The sequence below is a fragment of the Pectinophora gossypiella genome, chromosome 11 (assembly GCF_024362695.1).
Source record: "Pectinophora gossypiella chromosome 11, ilPecGoss1.1, whole genome shotgun sequence".
NCBI classification, from domain to species: Eukaryota; Metazoa; Arthropoda; class Insecta; order Lepidoptera; family Gelechiidae; genus Pectinophora; species Pectinophora gossypiella.
Window position 1 is genome coordinate 8,119,319 of NC_065414.1, and position 24,546 is coordinate 8,143,864.

At 37.8% G+C, this 24,546-nt stretch overlaps 1 protein-coding gene across 1 annotated transcript in view; it reads left to right on the forward strand.

Moving 5' to 3' along the window:
* The first annotated feature begins 248 nt into the window (after positions 1-248).
* The window catches only part of LOC126370972 (uncharacterized), a 119,358-nt gene continuing 95,060 nt past the window's right edge, over positions 249-24,546 (forward strand). The window contains exon 1 of the mRNA XM_050016146.1: positions 249-276. The gene's annotated coding sequence lies outside the window, so the exon portion shown is untranslated. The remainder of the gene's footprint in view (positions 277-24,546) is intronic.

Genomic DNA, 24,546 nt, shown 5'->3' on the forward strand with positions numbered 1-24,546 from the left:
ATATTGTACAGCTAACGTTTGTCGGAATCTGTAGAGGGTCATAAATAATAGATTTTATCAGTTTCTTAGTTTTGCAGGGTTATAGGTACATCGAGTGAAGGTAGAAGATTGCCTTACAAATTTAAAATTGTGGAAATTGGATGACGAAAAATAAAGTTATAAGGTAGGAAAGAAAAAATGAATATGCATGATGATAACAGACTAACGGGTGTAATCTTTTGTTATCAGACTGACAACTCTCCAGGGACGTCGTCCGCATAGACTTCATTTATCACGGTAAGTACAACTATTGCAGAAATTAATTCAAATCGGTTCATCGGTTCACACGTGAAAAGATACATAAAAGAAGACGAAGAGATACCGAATCACTTTCGCATTTATAATGTTTGTAAAGACAGATTATTAATCTTGCGTGTAGGGCTATTCTACATTTCATAATGTACTACTGAAGATACATGACCTCATTGCTAATCCAGTTATCAGGGTATCCGAGCTTACCAAATATAATCCGAAGCGAATCCGAGCGCGCTGCATAGTTAATGGGCCAATATTTAGAGATATCTGACCATCGCTACGTTAGGGAACAATGTCTTTGTTTGCACAATTTGTAACCAAGATGCCAGATATTGGTTGTACGGATTGGCGTTACGTAATATACAACTACTAAATCCATAACCCTATTATGTAGTTCACCGTTAGTAATATAAGGGCTTTTAGTCCATTTATAATGATAGGTATATTTGTGCGGAGAGTATGCTACGCAAAAAAGAAACACATTTTGGCATTTGAACAACAGGTTCGGATTGGTAGTAAATAATGCTGTTATAGATCCGGCAAAGGCCCGTGACATGGCTCTTGTAACGACCACATACTTATATCAGTAATTAGTAAGCGGGACCAACGGCTAAACGTGCCTTCCGAAGCACGGATCATCTTACTTTCGGACAATCAGATGATCAGCCTGAAATATCCTAAACAAACTAGGGATCACAAAGTGATTTTTGTGACATGAACCCCGGATTTGAACCCGGGGCCTCGTGAACCCAACGCTCAAACACTGGACCACGGAGGCCGATGGGATGGTGACCTGTCAGCAGACAGTACATTATCAACATCTTACAACAAAACGGTAGCTTCACCGTCTATGGGGTTGTAAAGTACATCTTATTTTAAGTCAATCGTGTGATCAGCCTGTAATTTCTTCAGCAAACTAGGGATTAAAAGACGTGTTCACAACAATTGATTTATGTGATACGACCCCATCGAGGCCTTTGAAATTTGGTGTTAGAGGAGGACGGAAAGAATAAGTAGGACTGAAACAGTTACTAATAAGGAAGTGCTAATAAGAATAAGGGAAAAGAGGCAAATATTGAGAGTTATTGAGGACAGAAGAGGTAAGATGATTGGACACGACGCGATACGACGACGATAATAAGACACGTCGAAATTATTAAAAACATCACAGAAGGAAAGCTACAAGGAAAGAGAGGAATGAGATGACCAAGAAGAGCTTACACGGAACAGATTAAAGAGAAGGTGAACGTCATGTCCTATAAGGAAGTGAAGGAATTGGCCTTTGATAGACAAGAATGGAGAATGCTACAACGGCGTGGCCCTTAAATTAGTGATGATGATACTTCCTGAAATGAAACGACCCGGAAACCTGATGGTACGACCAACGCTTAACCCCTGGACCACGAAGGCCGTAGTATGTGATTATAATGCTTCTATCTTACTACTGTCAGGACCATCAAATCATATTATTGGGAATGAAATTCAATCAACATGTTCAGGCCATTATTTGATGGGTAGTTAGCCGTTCAAAGGAGGTTACTGATGCAATCACTGCATGTAATCGTCTTTAGTATTAGCATGGTATTAGTAGGTACATGTTGGTCAAGATTCGATTATGTGATGTCACCCTAAGCGTGACTTGCAGTTTCAACATTATAATCGACTTTATCTGTTCTGTGATTTTTACTAATAGTGAGTGATAGATTTTTTAAAACGCCGCGAAGATCTCTCTGTAAAATACATATTGTGTCATGGAAAAAAAATACCGGTATCTAGACTGGTCCTACATTATTTTAGCCCATATGTGATGTCCATCAAAATTTATAATAAACTGCCTAACATATTAAAAGAAGAAAAGAGTGACAATATATTAAAACTAGATGTCGCGTGGTTCGCTCGCAGCAAGCTGCTCGCGTGTCTTGTTTTCCCGTCATTTTTTTACCGCGATAGAATTTGACCAAGACTTGAATTGGTCTCGTGAAATCAAAAAAGTTCTAGGTGCTATGGTTTTGCCAGGCCGTAGGGTGACCCCTGATGCGGAGCAGTTTTCGAAGATCTAGCAGTATTTCCATACTCAACAAGACGTTCCCATAACACCCCTATACATCGTTTTTACATCCGAGACATTTTCTGTAAAAACAAAAATTTGTATGGCGGCCATCTTGTTTTTCGGCCATTTTGATTTTTTTTTACCGGCGATAAAATTTGACCAAGATTTTATTAGGTTTGGTGAAAAAAGAATCGTTCCAGGTGCGATAGTTTTCCCAGGCTGTAGGGTGCCGCCCTGATGAGGAGCAGTTTTTGAAGGTCGGGAAGTATTTCCATACTCAATATGACATTTTGATCTCATCACTCTTACATCACATTCACCCCGAGGCATTTTCGAGAAAAACGAAAATTTTGTATGGCGGCCATCTTGTTTTTCCGCCATTTTGATTTTTTTTCACTGCCAATTGAATTTGACCAAAGTTTAAATATGTGTTGTGAAAACCAAAAAGTTCTAGGTGCTATAGTTTTGCCAGGCCGTAGGGTGTCTCCCTGATGCGGAGCAGTTTTCGAAGATCTAGCAGTATTTCCATACTCAACAAGACGTTCCGATTACACCTCCGTACACAGTTTTTACCCCCAAGACATTTTCTTGAAAAACAAAAATTTGTATGGCGGCCATCTTGTTTATCCGCCATTTTGATTTTTTTTCACCCACGATAGAATTTGACCAAGATTTTAATAGGTTTCGTGAAAAAAGAATCGTTCCAGGTGCGATAGTTTTGCCAGACGGTAGGGTGTCTCCCTGATGCGGAGCAGTTTTCCAAGATCTGGAAGTTTTCCCATACTCATCGGAATATCTTGATCACATCTCCCATACATCATATTTACCCCCCGGCGCTCCTTCTGGGAGAACAACCCTGTCAGTGAGTCAGTCAGTCAGTCAGTCAGTCAGTCAGTCAGTACATGGGTTTGTAGCTTTATATAATATAAAATAAAAACACTTCTCATTAATAAATGTTACTACAGCACTAGTGAATACCTTAATGATACTGATGTTACTATTTGAAAAGCTGCCTTCTCTTTTTTAAACTTCTATTTTCTTGTGCCCGAAAGGATCTATGATGTGAAACTCATTATATTATGTAACTTACAAACTTGTACACCATAATAGTATGCAAATAAATAATATTGAATATACTGAAAGCTACCCTTCAGTCCAAAGATAGTAATTTTTAGTACGATTTCCTCCGAAATAATCTTTATACATAAGCAAGCAAGCAAGGGTAACAGAGACTATAGTAGAATTCCATTTGCTTCGATCCTGACGCACTTCTCTTGCTTCCTCCACATTCAAAATAAATATTCCTTACGAATGGTCAAAAACAGATTCATCGGCTGCCTATAAAATATTCTGCGTCTATATTTCTGAGTATTGTTTCTATAAAACATAAACAGCCTATACACGTCCCACTGCTGGGCACAGACCTCCCTTCAATCTACTGGAGGGGGTATAGAGCATACTGCACCACGCTGCTCCACTGCGGGTTGCGGATTGTTTTATAATATAGTTAAAAATCTATTATTGTGATTATCGTTCCTGCCTCGTAACGCATCTCCTGGCAGTTGCGGCTACCGAATACTGCCCGCTTAGGGACGGTACTGAAAACTATTGATTCCCGCAGGACGTAATATATGTACGATTCTGACGAGCCGATTACACCTTCAGCACTTTTAGTTATCGGCCCACTATCATCATCAGCCCATTAACGTCCCCACTGCTGGGGCACGGGCCTTCCCTATGGATGGATAGGGAGAACGGGCCTTAAACCATCACGCGGGCCTAGTGCGGATTGGTGGTTATTAACAACTGCTAATGCAGCCGGGACCACCGGCTTAACTTGCCTTCCGAAGCACGGAGTAGCTCGAGATGAAAACTTTTTTTTGTGGTCACCCATCCTATGACCGGCCATTGCGAAAGTTGCTTAACTTCAACAATCGCAGACCGAGCGCGTTTACCGCTGCGCCACCGAGCTCCTCAACTAATTCTTTCAAATATAATCCTCTCAGACGACGCCCTGAGCCAAGTCGCGCCCAACTGGACACCCTCAGGCTTGTTGTCGTAAATTTGCACCGGGTGAGAGCTCTCAGCGCTCTTCATTTGTTGGATCAAGCAATTATAATAATGAATAATATATGCGGCAAATATTACAATAAGTCACGTGAAAAAGAACTTGGTTACGTAGTTTGAAATGTTAAAGAAAGAGCATAACTCATGACATAGAAAGCACAAAACATTTTTACCCGACTACAGCGAAGCAAAAAGTTGAAAAAAATGTTTTAACCGCTATACGAGTAGGTGTGTATGCACGTCTGTTCCAACCTAACTTGTTAACCAGCTATCAGAATTTAACAAATGAGCTGTCTGAAGTTTTTTTCGTTTCTCATAAATTCTTCCAAATAGTGATGCTTAAAAGTTAGCTGTAGTCGTATGCTAATCCGTCCTAAAAGTTTCTTTACCACGACATGCGTCCTAAACATCGATATCCGGGAGAATTTCAGAGAAATATGTCTATTTTCTTGTTTCAGCGACATTTTTCTGTAGTCGGGTTTTAGTTTTTAAACTTATAGTTTTATTAATTATAATTATAAGCAATGACAAAAAATCCTTTTTACGAGTAGTGCTTTCTTTTCTCTACGTTGCTTGTTAAAAATAATCTAGTTTTGTGTATATGAAATTTTCTCGCATTTTCGCAATGTTCTCTACTTCATTATTTTACCAAATATTCAGTGGCGCTGTGCCAAAAAGGACACCAAGTCGAACATTGTATCCTCATCGTAATAAGGTCATATTCACATCTGGTGACGGAGAGAACTCGTTGGAAACGACAACTAAAGTACATCTGCGTACGTGAGGCTTTAATGAAATTACTGGGGTACAGTTGGGATCGCGTTTAATTATAACAAAAACAAGAGTATGTGGATTCATAATATACAATATGCCAAAATATGGGAAGGATTCTGAGCAAAAAACTATATTGCGTTAGCTTGCCAAACCGCTCTCTGGACAATAATTTTCCTTAAGCGTTAATAGCGCCATGTATTTACGAGTTACTTTTCTTGCGCAGTCGTTTTGGCCCGAGGATAGATCTAGAGTAATATTAGGTTTATTACTCTTTTTGTTATGTCTTGTTACACAATCACAAAAAATAAGGTGTTATAGACCTTTGCTTAGTTTACAATGGGGATTTGACAAAAGGGCTTTGGGCCTTAGACTAAGAACGTTAAATTAATAAAGTCTACCTTAAACAATATATTTATTAGGCACAATTTTGCACTCCTTTTATCAATCAGAAAAGGAGATACAATATATTTTTATGTACTTAATTATGTAATCAATCTGGAGTCTGGACCAATGAAATACCAATGAAGTTATCAAAGTAAGGCCATAAGTTTCACTAATTAACATAAATTTTCAAACATGTTCCATAGCAACTCCAAATTCGTCCTAATAATGATTCCGACAATTCATCTAAGGGGCTGAAACATAGTCTAAAATAATAGTTTTCTTAGGATAAACATGCAAAATTTAGTTTCTGCCGTGTGAATTGAAGCAGACAGCAGACCTCAGGTTAATGAAAGACAAACAGCCCGGAGGCTCGGCTATGTTGGCAGGCCTGCAGACGGCTTCTTCATTATCACTTCAATAAGTGACTTTAATAAGAGGCTGCCTTCGGCGATCGAGGCGCGTTCCGTTCAGTTGCTAGGTTTAGTTCATTACATTATACACCTATTTTGTACGTGAGTTTATATTTCTCATAAAAATCACTATTTTATGCTGAACTGGGAGCGAGCAAAATACATACAACGTGCTCAAATTGCTAATTAGTCTTAATCTTGAAATGTGTCTTTCCGACATAAAGGATCATAAATAATAGGTCACCATACAATTAATCATATCCATCTTAGGAAAAGCACGGCTGACTATCCACTTATCATCATGATCAGCCGTACGACGCCCACTGCTGGGTATAGGCCTCCCCCAAGGATCTCCACATCCACCTATAAAATTACCTTTTTTTTAATAAACTTCATACACTTCACCTCTTTTGAAGCTCAAAATGTGGCCAATTTTACTGAAAAGAATAAAAGAGAAATAAGATTATATTTAAATTTAATTGTTAGCATCTAACACAAGTGCGGAACGCGGCGTCTACCCCTGTCGGAGCATCTGGCGATCCTCCGCCTTCTGACATTCTATGGCAGCGCGTTGAATGCTCTTTCCTCTCCGCCAACAATATTCTCGGTTGGCTTCCAAAGGCATAACCTAAAGAAGTATATAAAACTATCCAGCACAGTTCAACATAAAGAGGTTAACTCGGCTTTAAAAAGAACTTTATTTTCCTCATAAATAATTACATTCGCTTACATGACAAAAAAATCATAAAATAATATAGAAATATAAAAATAAGGTAGTAGTGGGTTGAGACACACAATGTAACACAAACGGTGGGTAGGTATGAATGAATAGGTAGGTTAACTATATTCATTAAGAAGAATATAGAGGTATTTACTCTTTATATTCTTCTTCTATCCCGTGGGTTGACCTCCTCACAGATATTAGAAAGAAGACAGAAAAAAACATTTATTTTCATATTGGACGCCACATTACATTAATAATTAAATTTACTTATAAAACAATAACGCAAAAGTAATTAAAAATATATCTAACACCTAAACTACACATTGTGGAGGGAATGTAAAATAAAAAAAGGATCTCTCTCAGCATAATGCCGTGAGACATGCTTAGCAGCTGCAGCGCTGGTATTTTGGGAGACCTATCGTGAGCCACGGACATACCAAACTCTATAACTAATACGTAGATTGTAATGATATTATAACTTATATACTTGATATTATACGTATAATACGTATCAACTTAACAAAACATCGTATTAGATTTTCTTTTCTGAAGTTTACCTCATCAAATCTGGTGTCAAGGTTATCTATTATAGAGCCGTCAAAGGCTCCTAACATGACTCAGGTATTAAAGGAAATAGTAGCTTAAACCAACAGCTTAACGTGCCTTCCGAATTCTGGAACACGGATCATCTTACTTTCGGAGAATTATGTGGTTACTATCTTATATGTTCTAATCAAACTAAGGAGCACAAAGTGATTTATTTAATAAGTCTCCACCGGGAATCGAACCCGGACCTTCAGATCGAGGGCCGAACGCTCTAACCCCTAAACCACAGAGACCGTTTATATTTGAATAAAGCAAAACTGTCACTTACGTAACGTGCGCTTTCATTCACTTCTATCCGAAGTGCAAAGTAATGTGATATTAGCATTGCTAAAATTTGTGATGTTCCTAACCGATCGATTTCGCTCCGTCTAACAAACAAATACATTAATCAGAAAGTATTTTTATCCCGTAGTCTTTTATGCTATTTGTGGCTTAGAATAAAGACAAAGTGACAGATTGACACAAAACCATAGAATAAAGAATAATACAGAACGGTAACTCCGTCTCTCACTAATTCGTATCAGGCGCCGACCTCAGCCCCTCTGGGTCTTACTTTAGTCTTGTGGCCGTAAGACACTAATGAGCAAGGGAGAGCGCGCACGGTCTGTCTCTCACTCGCACTTACTCGTTAGGTGGCACTCAATAAGAAATATATTTTTGTAGGGAGTGTTCAGTGCATGGCATTTCTATGACATTTCTTAAGTATTTAAATCATTTAAAGTAACTGTGTGAAAAAAGGAAGCCAAAAAAATATTCTTAAAAGCAAAAACTACCTACTGTAAGTATAATAACGTAGAATAAATAATAGCACAACGTTACTGATTTGAAGTGAAAGTCCTCCGAAAGTCTTATTGAGATATTCCATTACTAGACCTCCTTCCAGTTTTAGTCCTTTTCCGTGTCCATTACAGCTTTACTTCCTTATTTCCTTACAGTTTTCCATTTGTATTGACGTTTCACGTGGATGGAAAATTAACATTATTTATTAAGAGCTCGGATATTTTTAGGCATCCCTATCCAAATGGTAAAAAACGGGATTAAGAAACGTGATAGCTACACAGTTGAAATTTTTAAAAATTATGTATTACACAAATCTGTTGCCGCTACAAAAGAATTACAAAAAATAATAAAAAACATATTTATGGGGCTCCCATACAACAAAAGCAATTTTTTGCCCTTTTTTGCTCGGTATCAATAGTGTCCACAGGTGAAATTTGTGTACCTACTGTTGCTTACGAGTAGGTAAAATAAAAAATGGTACGAAACCTTTCGTGCGCGAGTCCGACACGAACTTGGCCGGTTTTTTTTTCTATCGTGGATTGGATTGTGTCTTGAGTTATGAACCTCCAGAATGGAAAATAAGCAGCAGAAATTTAATTACCTACCATGAAAATATGTGTACGAGATTTAAAACAATCAATCAGATTAGTTTATGCAGATAATCATAATACCTAATATCTTTAAACTGTAGCCGTGTTATAATTTTATTTCTAGTGAGATAATAATAAACGTCTTCCTTGTGATTAGGCACATAACTATAATTATATATGTCTAGGGTCATATGATACAACTGTAGTATATAGGGACGTTCCTTATATAATTCGCAGAAAGTCAGAGAGAGACTCGAAGCCTTTGAAATGTGATGTTGGAGGAGGATAGAAATAATAAGTTGCACATAAAAGGTTCCTAATGAGGAAGGGCTAGTAAGAGTAAGAGAAAAGAGGCAAATATTGAGAGTGATTGAGGACAGAAGAGGCAAGATGATTGGACACTTAATAAGACACGACGAATTTGACTCCATGTAAGGGAAGCTACAAGAAAAGACAGAAAGCGGAAGACCAAGAAGAGCTTACATGTAACAGATTAAAGAGAAGGTGAAAGTCGTGTCTTATAGGGAAGTGAAATAATTGGCCTTTGATAGACAAGAATGGATAATGCTACACCGACAAGAGCGTTGCTCTTAAATTAATGATGATAAATAATATTACTAGCTGTCGAAAGTTTGTTCAAATATATTACTGATACTTTGTTCAAATAGTAATAATATTGAACATTTAAAGCATTATATATATAATCCGTTATAAAGAGGTGCGGGCCGCATCGTCAAAGATACTGAATTAAATTCTTGGTTGGTAAAATGTTACCCAAGCTTAGGGATTTCTAAGTAAGTAATCATGAAAGTACCTCTTAATTAGCGACTATTTTAAATAAAAGTGAGCCCTTCATTTACGAGTTCTGGATGTAATCAAATTCTTATCCTGCCTATTTAATTCAAGTTTGACTTAAATGAATTACTTCCTGGAAGTTAAATTAAAGAAATAATTAATTGATTTAAAAATAAAATTCAACAATTGATTTATTAGGTAATTATATTATCTTGTTTCAAAACGATTGTTTAGATCGATTTTACTAGTGTTGCAAAAAGTTCAGAGTTTCTTTATATTTTAAATGTTTATTTAAAATAAAAAGAAACCCTTAATTATTTTATGACCGGACTACATTCGGCCAAGTTGTGAATGTCATATGCGGCAAATCTGCAATATGTGACGTAAAAGAAAAAGACCGGAGTATGAAGAGAATGGACAAAATAATCCGATAAAATCCCAACAGTTTATTTTTATTAATTACTTGGAATAAGATACGAACACAATCGAAATGTAGGTATTAAGTCTGACGAAAGAGGCCTGTTACAAAAATATTTTAAGACGTTGGTATACTTTTAATACTTATAATTATTGTTGTACGCAAACACGTGTAATTTATTTTATAATTACTCAGTCCTATAAGCAAATCCACAATAACGACAGATAAAACACTTGCTAACATTTTCACCAAAATTGAAAATCCCCGTCAAAACTTTGTAAGCGGGAGTTTCGAGGGAATTCCTTTTTTGTCGAAATAAATCGCAGTGACAGCCATTCCAAATATGAAATCATTGGCTGGAAGCTAACGGCAGAGCAAACGTGTTGGATTGCTTCCAAATTCCCTGTAAAGATGAACCAGTCGATATTATTTCGGCAAAAATCTTGTTTGACATTTAAATTGGAACACATACATAAATAAAACCACGATGAATTACAATTTTTATGTTCATACAGGCAAACATAACATAACATCCCAATCACACAGCATCTTTATCCCAATCAGAGGTAAGCAAGATGAACTAAGTACCCACATCTAGGTTTCTGTTAGACCAACGTGGTGATAGGTATTGAGCCATATCGTTGTCTATGATGCGAACATAAATATGTCGGAGCAGGTGGTCGATGGACTTGTCTACCCTACATCTTTACTACACAGATTCCCTATTATATGGATAAATATAAGCCACATTGCGAGCATGAACGTCGGAGTCGCAGTCATCGTCATCACATCATAGTAGGATCATCACATGGAAAAACTACATTCTTAACCACCGGATGATTTCCACTTTGAAATCTTCTTTTATCGTGTTGGTTAGGAGGAGGATCATAGAGTGTCAGGGTTATTATTGAGCCGCTAAAGGCCCCCGACATGACTCATGTAGTGACTACGTACATACATCAGTAAGTAGTTATGAAGCACGTTTTATCATACTTTTGGAAAATCAGTAGGCGTCACAAAGTCATTTTTGTGATCTGTCCCCGCCGGGATCGAACCCGAGACCTCCAGATCGACCGGGACTTTGAAATGAAAATCTATCTATTGAGAATTGATTTTGATTCACTTTGATCATCCAATGAAATATGTCTCTTTAAGTGTACATTATCTGAAGGAATTTTACAAGTAGGTAAGTGATATTAACCCATTAAGAATAGCGACCATGACTTTTTATATGTATGTATTATCTAAGTTACGTGATGTAAAAGTTACGACATATCTCTACATCGACGTTGGTAAATACCAACGATGCTTATACAAGTTAAATTAGTATGGAATCGTGCCCTTATTTTATTATCCACACCGAGATTTTGTACTCGCAATAAAATTTCGAATGGTTATATTACAAATTATACAAGAGAAGAGTTATGGGATGCGAAGTTCAGCAACAATTTGAACTGTAATTACTACATATTTTACATGTTTCGGGGACTCGTAAAAAATGAATGGAATTCCTTCCGACCCGAGGCAAAGAGAATAGGTATATAGTACAATCGGTGCAAGTATCTCACGCTGATGAACTTATATAATCGCAAACTTGTACATCTCTCTGTTTAGTTATTTAGATACTTACTAAACGTGTGCCCCTAATCTTGACTTTTCACTGCTTATGGAGCATGTGGTTGATGAAATCAAAAAGGCACACTACATTGTCACTTACTTTTTACAACTAGCAATTTTATTCATCATCATCATCTCCTTAGCATTATCCCGTTTTTTCACAGGGTCCGCTTACCTAACCTGAAGATTTGACAGGTACGGTTTTTCACAGAAGCGACTGCCTGTCTGATCCAACCTGCGAAGGGAAAACCAGCCCAATACCGAAAATGCATTTCTCGGGAATGTGAGTTTCCTCACGATGTTTTTGTTGACCACTAAGCACGGAACTAGCAATTTTATTCATCATCACTAATTTAAGAGGCACGCTCTTGTCGGTGTAGCGTTCTCCATTCTTGTCTATCAAAGGCCAATTCAATTATTTTTAATCTGTTCCATGTAAGCTCTTCTTGATCAGTTTTATTCACAGAAAGAAAATCGTTGGTGTTTAAGAGCTGTGTCTTAATTTTGTTTATATACATACGTTTACAGTTTCGAGAGTATCGGTACCTTACTGAAATTGTTGATAGAACTACTTGCAATCGTTAAACAATGGGCAAAAGGTTTAAATATCTTCAGTTGCATCTCTTGTAAAAGGTTTTAAATCTTTAAGCAGATCTACACATATGTGTCCAAAAAACATACTTAACATTTTCTTGTACCTCCTATGTTACGTTCATTAGTTTAGCGCATCCCTTTATTTGTGTTATTTGCATCTCTTCCATTAGCGTAATTAGCAAACAAGAATGAAACTTTTCAGCTTAGTATCTTGCAAATAGAAAAGCAAAAGAATTCAAATGATTCCAGACTGTGAAGCGCATCTCATTGAAAATAACTGTTAGGACACCGACCATGAATCCCTTCCAAAAACTCCTTTGGTTCGCGCCAAAAACTCCCGCCACCCCAAGCCAGGAAAAAAGAAAAATAAAGTGGACTCGACTACCGCCGTCGCGCGTTTCTATACAAGAAATTTCTAAAATAACATAAAAGTGTATTAATTCAAGTTGTGCTGTTTAAACTTAATCTGAAAGTGCACTAGCAGTCTCCAGAGCACCCCGGGGTCAGAAGAAAGCAAATTCAACAATCCTGTAAGTACCTTTCCTTTGGTCGGTGTTTTGTACGGGCAAGTCTACTTTTCAGATTCAAAATTATCGCTAATCTCAGTTATCCAACATTTATGGTCCTTCGATACGGATTCAGTATATCAAAATAGGTATTAACAGACTATTTCATATATAATTTATGTTATTTTATTCAAAATATTAAATTTACAACATCACATTTCATTGTGCAAGTATTTGTTCAATAGTTCTATTTGTCACAGTGTAATATCATATTTAATATATTTTTTATACGTAGTCAAATACTTAGAATCTATTTCTACAGTGTAAATTACTTTTTGTTCGGTTTTACATAAACAGGCAGTTGTAGGGACGCGTTGTTCTCGAAGTTTCTAGTACATTTTTCTTCAGTTCAAAATGGCGAAAGAAACACCTACAACTCCATTTTTGACCGATCTTGATATCAAAATAAATACGTTAATAAATAGAAAAGAACGTTATTTTAGGCGTGTTCAACAGATGTACGATTTATCTAAAATTGTCGAAAGTGATTCCACGTTAGTTAACAAATTGTTGGTGCGGGTCAGTGAACTCGAATCTTCTCGCGAATCATTCGAACGAATTGTTGATGATATTTCTGCGCTGGAACTAAAGCGTAACCCGGCGTATATAATTAACGACCAGGAAATAAAGGCTTTCGATGACTTGTATTACGAAGTTAAACGTATTTTTCATCAATACGAAACTGTTTCGAATACGTCAAAAAGTGGCGGTGAATTCAAATATGAGCGAAGCGGCGGCTCTCAGCCTCGCTTACCTAAAATTGAACTTGTTCATTTTGACGGAAGGTTAGAGAATTGGATTACATTTCGCGATACATTTATGAGTTTGATTCATACAAATAATTCGATAGGTAATGTCGAGAAGTTCCATTATTTACTTTCCGTAGTAACCGGGCCAGCACTTCAAATAGTGAAAAGTTTGCCAGTATCGAGTGACAATTATAATATTGTCTGGTCATCCCTGTCGGACAGGTATGAGAATAAGCGTGCTATAGCTACCCGCTATTTGGATAAATTGTTTGCGTTCAAACCGTTGCCGAACGAATCTGTTAGCGGATTGAATTCCTTTTTAGAGACATTTCAAGAATGCGTTCAAGCGTTAGAATTATTAAAAATCGATGATTTAGCGGGATTTATTCTTTGTTATATCGGTTTACGTAACCTGGACCCGGTTTCTAGACGAGAATTTGAACAAAAAATCGGTATAAAGGAAATACCTATTTTTAAAACATTAAGCGAATTTGTATCGAATCAGGCGCGTATGTTGGAAATGTCTAATCCTCCTGTTTCAAAGCCCGTTTCAAATAAACCCATTCTAAATGCGGTTCAAAACAAAACTAATAATAATAGTAAACCTATTACAAAAAATGTCAATTCAAAAACCTGTTTGGCGAGCAATGCGGGCCCTGATAATTCTAAGAAGGCATGTTTGTATTGCAATAAGCCATTTCATTCGATTTATAAATGTTACGAATACATTGCGCTGTCTCCTAAGCAGCGAATTGAAAAAATAAAAGATTTGCGTTTATGCGAAAATTGTTTGCGTCAAGGTCACACATCTAATGAGTGCCCATCGAAGATAACATGTACGGTGTGCAAAAACAAACATCATCACACGTTGCATTTAGATTCCAATGTAACTTTGATAAGCACGGGCTCTGATGACAGTTGTGATAACGACTTTAATAACGATCAACAGAATCGGGTCTCCTTGGCATCGTCATGCTCGTCTGGGTCGACAGTTATGCTGGGTACTGCGGTTGTACACGTTACGGATGTTTCAGGCAAATATCAACCCGTGCGCGTAGTGATCGACAGTGGTTCTCAAACCAGTTTTATCACAAATGATTGTGCACAGCGATTAGGGCTTCCACGTCAGAAGTGTAACACTCAATTGTCGGGCCTAGGCGGAACAGTAGTTCGCGATCACGGTATGGTGTCCTGCACTTTAAAGCCGACCATGTCTAATGACCCTGTTTTTAATATAAAAGCTGTGATCATTCCGAAAATATCTGGCGATATGCCATCTGTCACTTTGTCACAGGATTTAGTCAACGAATATAAACATTTGGTGTTGGCTGACCCTACTTTCTATCGCTCGAGTCGCATTGACATGTTGCTTGCCAGTGACGTGTTTCCATTCATTTATGATGGTGGCAAGTATCATCCGTCACGTCAAGGGATACCGCTCGCGTTAAGTAGCATTTTCGGGTATGTCATTACAGGCCAGCTGTCAGTGAATACCGGTGCTGACGGTGTGTCGACTTGTATGTTCACTAGTAGCACAGTTAAGGTGGACGATTTAATTAAATCTTTCTGGGAAACCGAAAGTTTATCCTGTGACGTACCTAAAAATCCAGATGACGTCGTCGCTGAACAGATGTTTGTCAGTGACCATAAGCGTGATAATACCGGTCGATACATTGTGAGCTACCCATTCAAACCTGACGCGAAACTGGGCGATTCTAAACAAATTGCATTAAAACGATATCAAAATTTGGAACGCAAATTATCTCGTTTACCCGATCTAAGGGGCGAATATAAAACGTTCATGGACGACTACGCGTCGCTCGGTCATATGGTCTGTGTCGGTGACGTATCGGAAGTGGAATCGGCGTATGTCATTCCCCACCACTGCGTTCATAAGCCTGATAGTAGTACGACAAAACTTCGCGTAGTTTTCGATGCTTCGTGTCAAACTACAAATAATCAATCTTTAAATTCCGTTTTATATACGGGGCCCAAACTGCAAGCTGATCTTGTGGAATTATTAATACGTTTCCGTTTACGTAACGTTTGTTTATGCGGTGACATATCAAAAATGTATCGTAATATATTAATTGACAAATCACAACGTCAATTTCAACACATATTGTGGCGAGATTCGCCCAACGAGCCTATAAAGATGTACGAGTTGTGCACAGTCACTTACGGGGTAGTCAGCAGCCCGTTTTTAGCCATTCGCACGTTACAGCAGTTAGCCGCGGATGAAGGCGATCGTTTCCCTGATGCCGCCCGTGCTCTGCGTGAAGGTTTTTACGTTGATGACTTGCTTTGGTCAGTGGATAGTGTAGACGACGCGCTGACACTTCAACATCAGTTGGTAGAATTGCTAAAGCTTGGCGGTTTCGAATTGCGCAAGTGGTCGAGTAATAGTGCTCAAGTTTTAAATAAATTGCCTAGTGATCAACTCGAACCACCTGTTCAGTTCGATGACGGCAAAACTATGGCTATCAAGATTCTCGGCCTGCACTGGCTACCTGAAGAAGACGCTTTCTCCTTCCGTACCACACAGATGGAAAGTAACGTGACGAAGCGCTCCGTGTTGTCGGAAATAGCTAAGTTATTTGACCCTTTGGGGTTCGTTGCGCCTTGTACTTTTCTCGCTAAAACTTTTATGCAAAAGTTATGGTGCGCCAATTTAGGTTGGGATGACGCGCTGCCTAATGCGCTTCTCAATGAATGGCGTTTGTTTTCATTTCAAATACCTTTATTATCGAAACTAAAACATGACCGACATGTTTTTGTGAAAAATCACATTACAGCTCAAATTGTGGGTTTTTGTGACGCGTCGACGAATGGTTTCGCTGCCGTCGTGTATATTCGCAGTCAGGACGGGCATGGCAATGTCAAGGTTAGCCTACTGTTATCAAAATCTAAGGTTGCGCCCTTAAAAACAGTATCGATTCCGCGTCTTGAATTAATGGCCGCTCATTTGTTATCGAAAACCCTACAATATGTCGTATCGATATTAGCCAAGGAAGTACTGATCAGCGAGGTACTGGCTTTCACCGACAGCTCAGTGGCGTTGACGTGGATCAATACACCTGCATTCAAATTAAAAACTTTTGTTGCGAATCGTGTGGCTAAGATTACTGAATGTTCAGCCGGTGTTCAATGGTATCACGTCAACGGCACTGACAATCCTGCCGATGTATGTTCGCGCGGCGCCACGCCGGCCCAGTTGCTGCACATCGCTGATCAGTGGTTCCGCGGCCCACAGTGGTTGTACGATCCACAACATATGTGGCCAGTGAGGTCTCTAACTGAGTTCAAAGGAGAACCCCTGGAACTAAAACCTGTAAAGGAAAGTACGTCATTACTCACTGAAGGTGTCTCTCTAAAAAATAACTTTGATAATATAATAAATAAATATTCGAATTTTAACAAACTGCAGCGCATAGTCGCCTGGTGTTTCAGATTCTTACACAATTCCAGGGTTTCTCGGCCTGATAGAATCAGGGGCGCATTGCTCACCGCAGAGTTAAATAAAGCTCACGATAAACTTATTCAAATAGTTCAATCCGAACATTTTGGTGATGACATTGAGTCATTAAAACGAGGTAATCGATGCTCTCAAAGCCTACGTAAACTCGACCCGTTCATTGATAGCCGTGGTCTTCTCATGGTGGGGGGTAGGCTTTCACACGCAAACTTACCATTTACTCAACGTCACCCTTTAATTTTACCGAAAAAATGTCATTTTACGAACATTTTAATTGATTATTATCATAAAGTTTATTTACATGTCGGACCTAGGACTTTACAAAACATATTAGTTCAAAAATATTGGATTATAGCCGCTCGCTGTGTTATACGGTCTCGCCTTTCCAAATGCGTTACATGTTTCAGAAATAGGCCCACTGTAAATCAACCTAAAATGGGCTCTTTGCCTAAGTGCCGCTTACAGGACGTTTACCCGTTTCACACGGTCGGTGTCGATATTGGAGGTCCATTTTATACAAAAGAAACAAATAGACGCAATGCCAGAATCTCAAAGTCTTACTTATGTCTATTTGTTTGTTATTCGACTCGTGCGGTTCACCTTGAGGTCCTTTCGGCGTTGACTACTGAATGCTTCCTAGCTTCATTCGATCGGTTTACGGCTAGGCGTGGTCTTCCACACACCATGTATTCGGATAACGGTAAAAACTTTGTCGCGGCCGGTAAACACTTAAACGAAGTCGTTCAATTTTATAATGCAAGTCAACGGCAGCTTATTGACGGTTTTACAGTCAGAAAAGTGACATGGAAATATAACCCCCCGACAGGTAGTCATTTTGGGGGCATTTTTGAAGCCGGAATAAAATCGGCAAAGTACCACTTGAAGCGCGTAGTAGGTACTCGTGCCTTATCTTTCGAAGAGTTGGGTACTCTTTTTGCTAACATAGAAGCGATTTTAAATTCGCGCCCTTTGTGTAGTTTGTCTAATGACCCGAGTGAATTCGACGTCCTTACGCCAGGACACTTTTTAGTCGGTCGTCAATTGGTATCGGCTCCCAATTACGATCTTTCAGATATACCGTTGAATCGTTTAACACGATGGCAATGCATTACGCAGGCCGCTCTGCACTTCTGGCGCCGGTGGAAGTCGGAATACTTGCACACATTGCAACAAAGGCAGAAGTGGTTTGTTGATACACCTAACTTAAACGTAAACGATTTGGTCTTAATTCATAACGATAACGTACCGTGTCAACAATGGAGTTTGGGTCGTGTAGAACAGATTCACCCTGGACGTGATGGTAGAGTTCGCGTTGTTACATTACGTACACAAAATTCACGGTTACAACGGCCTGTTTCCAAATTGAGTCCTCTCCCAAAAGAGCAGGACCAATAACTTTGTTATTTATTTCTATCATAATAATATCATTCATACACTTAATTATTTATTATACAGTCCATTAGCTTATCTTATTATAAAAAAATATAACTTAGTTTTCTTTGTCAACAATAAAGTACATTATAAGTAGTATATTTAATAATTCTACTCTTGTGATGTTATTACCTATTTTGAAATCACTGTTGATTTCGGTGGGGGGTAAATGTTAGGACACCGACCATGAATCCCTTCCAAAAACTCCTTTGGTTCGCGCCAAAAACTCCCGCCACCCCAAGCCAGGAAAAAAGAAAAATAAAGTGGACTCGACTACCGCCGTCGCGCGTTTCTATACAAGAAATTTCTAAAATAACATAAAAGTGTATTAATTCAAGTTGTGCTGTTTAAACTTAATCTGAAAGTGCACTAGCAGTCTCCAGAGCACCCCGGGGTCAGAAGAAAGCAAATTCAACAATCCTGTAAGTACCTTTCCTTTGGTCGGTGTTTTGTACGGGCAAGTCTACTTTTCAGATTCAAAATTATCACTAATCTCAGTTATCCAACAATAACTATTAATCATGATTTTCAATGTAACAATTTTGGGATGAAAATTAGCTTCAGCAGCGGCAGCGGGTTGGTTTATAAATGAAACATTCAGACAGAGCAGCGACGAAATGTGTACCTTCTTTTGTATCGAAGTTAGTAAAAGGGTAATGAAAGATGGTTACGTATAGATTAGAAGCATAGATGGCATGGTTTTGTGAATAACACCAATGAGTTTATTGACCAGATAATGCTTCGAACACAACAACTTTAAACATTGCAGCATCAGTGAGTAAGATAAATGTTTCTTAGTAGTTAGTGTGTGTTAAGCGTTCTTGTTGTAAGAAATCAATTTGTTACGACAGCGAACACTCTGTCTTCAGCTATGGAAACATTATTATGCATAGCTTCAAACCTAATTTTGAATTATACATTTACAACTAAGGTTTCTGTAAATTACAGAAACCTAAATACTAAAACGGCAAAAATAATACACATTCGATACTATCGTTTATATTCAGTCAATTTCTTCAGTCAGTCCTTCGTTAGATGTAATCGAGTAATTTATATCGTAAGGGGTCGGATCTAAGTTAGATGAAATTATATTTATCATGAAATTCGTTTAGACAGTCCACTATTTATAAACAAGCTTTGATTCAGTTTATAGCAAGCAATACGTACATTATATAATTAAATATCTAGAGAACAAACTTCAATGAAATTAAGACAGTCAAAGACTACTAAATGAAATTAGTACTAGCTTTCAAATTGAATTAGGAGAGCCCTATCGTCCTTAGTGTGTTTGTTTGCAATGAAGTGTATGAATTCGATACAAAATTAAATTCAGAATAAGCATCTGAATTTGTTCAAATAATACATAAAAACTTCTTTTAGTACGCTGAAGTTATGTTAATACCAATCACCAAGAAATAGTATAGTTTGGAAAATTCGATACTAATTTTGTGCTTTAACGTCGTGTAATAAAATGTTTACCGAATGTCACGTAATAATATAACATTATTTATTTATTTTTTTATTTTTTTTGCAAATATCATATCGGCCATCCTCAGGGGAAAAAATATATAATATTATATTGATTATGTTGCTTTCCCACAAGAAGTTAATACTCAACCGTAAGACCTCCTCAAAATATATAAGAACAATGAAATTCTTTAGAAAACTCGGCAACAATGTAAGAAAAATGGGCTCATAGAGTTGTTTGCTGCAAATGACGTTAATTGACCAGGGCTGAGAGTAATGCTGTCGATGTAATTACACGGTTTAACAACACGAGAAGAATTTAGTACAAAAGTGCCATATTTTTTTACTGATAACCTTGTATAATATGAACTTATTAGTGCATTGGAGATATTTCCAATTTGGTCAATGTATGTATGTCCTTCTACGTCATCCTCTGCCAGCCCTCCACCAACCAACCATCAACAAAATTATATCATGTAGGCAAGTACATGCATATATAAACTCACGCCTATTTCCACCCGGGGTAAGCAGAGACTATGAAAATCCATTTGCTTCGATCCTGAAACACTTTAGAGACAAGTGCTTTCGGGTAAATAGGCACAGGAAATGAACGACAATTCCAAAATCATTCCACGGTTTGAGTTGAACTCTCCTGCGGTTTCGTATTACAAATTACTCAGAAACATTGACTGATTTGATGTTGGTGTCTAACTCAACTTTAAAGTAAATATTTCGTAAGTAAAAAAGTAAGAAAAGTAAGTTTCGTTTTGTTTTCTTTTTAGTAAGTATTTTGAATTAATTTAAAAATCATTTAATTATAACTAAATCTTATATCTATGTGTAATAAGACTAAGTTTTTATTTATTTATTATAATTTAATTTGTACCTGCCAGTTTAAATGTTGAATAAAGTAAATAGCGGTGTTTTAGAAAAAAAAAGTTTCAAATCTCACAACCGATGAAAAACCAACAAAAAATGAAACAAAATAGTTTAATAGGTAAGAAACTTCTATACAAACCAATAATGAATGTATTTTTTAATCTTATAGTTGAGTAGTTAATTATATGTTCAGAAGATAGCCGGGGTCATATGGAAAATTAATATATTGACATACTTCATCAGTTTGTGGCACGCTTTAGATGCCAATTTAGTATGACGTCATATAACCAGCGAATAATTATCAAGACTCAAACTTCACCTCATTTTACAAGTAATACGTGAACATCTTCTTTTTCTATTCTTTCTTCTTTTATTTTTGGTTTTACGTAATAAAAAGTAAGTTATTGAAGAAATACTGCTATCGCATTAATAAAGCATTATATATCAGTGCAAGCGAAATTTAAAATTAATCGAATGGAGATTCGTTGACGCATACGCGGCCAAATGAAGGCGGGCTAATGAGAGCTAATGAAACAACTGCAACAAACGAGCTCTGAATTTTATTGCGTTACCATTAAACGCTCGTTTACGGTTTGTTTAATCGAAATTTATTCATGAAGCTATTGCGATGGAATGAGCATCAATAATAAGCTATTTTGCGGGGGTGTGCAATGGGAATATACGTAACAATTATACTAGCATAGTATGACTGAGGAGCTCGGTGGCGCAGCGGTAAACGCGCTTGGTCTGTGATTGTTGAAGTTAAGCAACTTTAGCAAAGGCCGGTCATTGGATGGGTGAACACAAAAAAAGAGTTTTCATCTCGAGCTCCTCCGTGCTTCGGAAGGCACGTTAAGCCGTTGGTCCCGACTGCATTAGCAGTCGATAATAACCACTAATCCGCACTGGGCCCGCGTGGTGGTTTAAGGCCCATCCATAGGGAAGGCCCGTGCCCCAGGGACGTTAATGGGCTGATGATGATGAGATTATGTACATACAGCCTTGATGATGATGATGTGATTCAGCCGATTTCGGCTACGGCGACTGCTTGAACTCCGATTGTTCATGCACCCGCATGGGGCTGATATAACCAATCATGTTGGGGAAAATAAGACTGATAGCTTAGATGGACCTGCATATCGCGCATTATATCTTTCGATTTTTACGATATGTTCGGGAAGATAAACAAACAAACGCGTTGTGTTTTATTTGCTCCCAGACCAGTGTATGGAAATACTTATACTGTTATTACCCAATAACAGCCTCCGTGGTCTAGTGGTTAGAGCGTTAGCCTCATGATCTGGAGGTCCGGGTTCGATTACCGATGGGGACATTGTCGAAATCACTTTGTGAGACTGTCCTTTGTTTGGTAAGGACTTTTCGGGCTTGAATCACCTGATTGTCTTAAAAAAAAGATGATTCCGTGCTTCGGAGGGCACGTTAAGCCGTTGGTCCCAGCTATTAGCCGTAAAAACACCTTTTTTTTTTTTTTTTTTTTATCGTTGGAAAATGCGTTACGCATACCACGCCGCCCGGGGGGACGACGTGGTTATGTGGGACTCCCCGGGTGGTGCCACCCGGTATACCCACTAAAAACCAACGGTGTTCCTCCTTGCCGCCATGTGGCGAGGACACGGGAACGCAGTTGCACACAACCGCGTCCCCGCCAGCCGTAAAAAAAAAAAAAAAAAACCTCCACCAACCCGCAGTGGAGCAGCGTGGTGGAGTATGCTCCATACACCCTCCAGTTGATTGAGGGGAGGCCTGTGCCCAGCAGTGGGACGTATATGGGCTGTTTATGTAAGTCCCAATGCTTTTTAAGATCCAATTTCCATTGTTTAACCATTGTCACACCCTAGAAAGTCCGCACGAAAGTCTTATACTTACAATATACGCGTAAGTGTGAGCAAAACACAATCCGTGCGCTCTCCCCTTTACTCTTTAGCTCCTTCTGGGATCCAGAGGGAGTGAGGTCGGCATCCGGTACAAACTGGTGCGGGGTTAAAATTCGAAAAATATGCATTCTCTCTCATCCTTCGAGAATTGCAGATCCTCAGTCAATAGATTGGTTTTAGAGATTATCTTGAATTTATATCGACATATTGACTTTCTTTAATTACCAACTTAAATCTATGATAAAAACATGTTTAAAGACTTTTTTCAATATTATTTTTATGCTAAAACTGCCGCTGCTGCAATATAAATATGAAACTAAATTAGAAGTAATATAGAAGAAATAGCAGTTGGAAACTGCAATAAATTGATAAGAAATTAGTTTTCAACGACAGAAGACTCGTCTACGGAAAATTAATTGCGATCAGATTACCATAGTTCGTCGAGTTAACTGTTTGAGTTATTGCACTTCTAAGTTGGATTTTAGGGCGGCTACACACATATTTTGTTTACCCCATAGACTGTCCCTACCTACTACTACTATAATAATATAATTTTAATAGTATCATCATCTCTGTACTCGTAGCATTATCCCGTTTTTCACAGGGTCCGCTTACCCAACCTGAAGATTCCTGAAGATTCGACAGGTCAGGTTTTACAGAAGCGACTGCCTGTCTGACCTTCCGACCCGTGAACGAAAAACCAGCCCAATACAGGTTAAGTCATATACCTCTGAATGTGGTTTCTCGGGAATGTGAGTTTCCTCACTATGTTTTCCTTCATCGTTGAGCACGTGATAATCATTTATGATCCAAACATGAATTCGAAAACAGATTTGACGATCATTGATTTAGACCTGAGCTGGATTCGAACCTGTGACCTCAAAGCGAGAGGCAAGCGTTCTACCAACTGGGCTACAACGGTTTTTTTAAATAGTTTATTAATATTAAAAACATTTACGAAAATGTCGACAAGTCAGTAAAATATTTTCAATAATAAATAGGTTCAAAAAAAATTTACGCTGATTACACTTTTTGTGAGAGTTCATTCGAGTGGTATGGCAATTCACCAATCATGTGCTGACTCACCTACTTTCTAAATATTTTTATAACAAGTATCTGATTCCTAACTATAAATGTTTTCCAATATTCAGAAGTTGTTAAACGAAAATATTTTTAAGGCTTTAAATAAAGAATAAACATTAATAATTATTATTTTTATTATTCTCGAAATATGGTGTTGAAGAAGAGGATGGATAATAAGTTCAACAGAAAGAGTGACTAATGAAGAAGTGCTAGTAAGAGTAAGATAAAATTTATATTCAGAGTACAGAAGACCCAAGATGATTAGACAGTTAATAAGACACGACGAATTTGTTAAAATCATTGATATCGATTCAAAGGAAGCTAAAAGAAAGGAGAGGAAAGGGCAGACCAAAGAGAGATTACATGGAACAAATTAAAGAGAAGGCGAACGTCGAGAATTGGCCTTTGATAAACAAGAATGGAGAACAGGTGCTTATCGACAGGACAGGAGTTGTTTAAATTAATGATAATTATTCTTTAATAAAATTTATTAATAATTTATTGAAATAAATCATATCAGGTTATTTTATTATTTTTATCTTATAAAGTTTATCGGTTGTCGGACAACTCAATTTATTGCAAAGTTATGCCAATCTTTCTCTACTCGAACAAGTGTGAAGCTGCCTTTAATCTCCTAGCAGGTGCACGGGCGATGCGATGCCATTCGAATGACTTTCAGAGGGATGCAATTATCACGAGTTTTGTGAGGTTTCTCAGTATCAGGGGAACAAAGTTGGATATATGAATGCATACTTGAGCTCTTCGTATGGCTCTTCGTCCATTATCTCTTTCAACTGAAGTCCTTTAAGTCTGGCGAGTCAGATATGGAAATGTTTGAATATTAAATGTCTTTTATTATCAAAGTAAAACAATTAAACTTTTTGTGTTGCAGATCTCT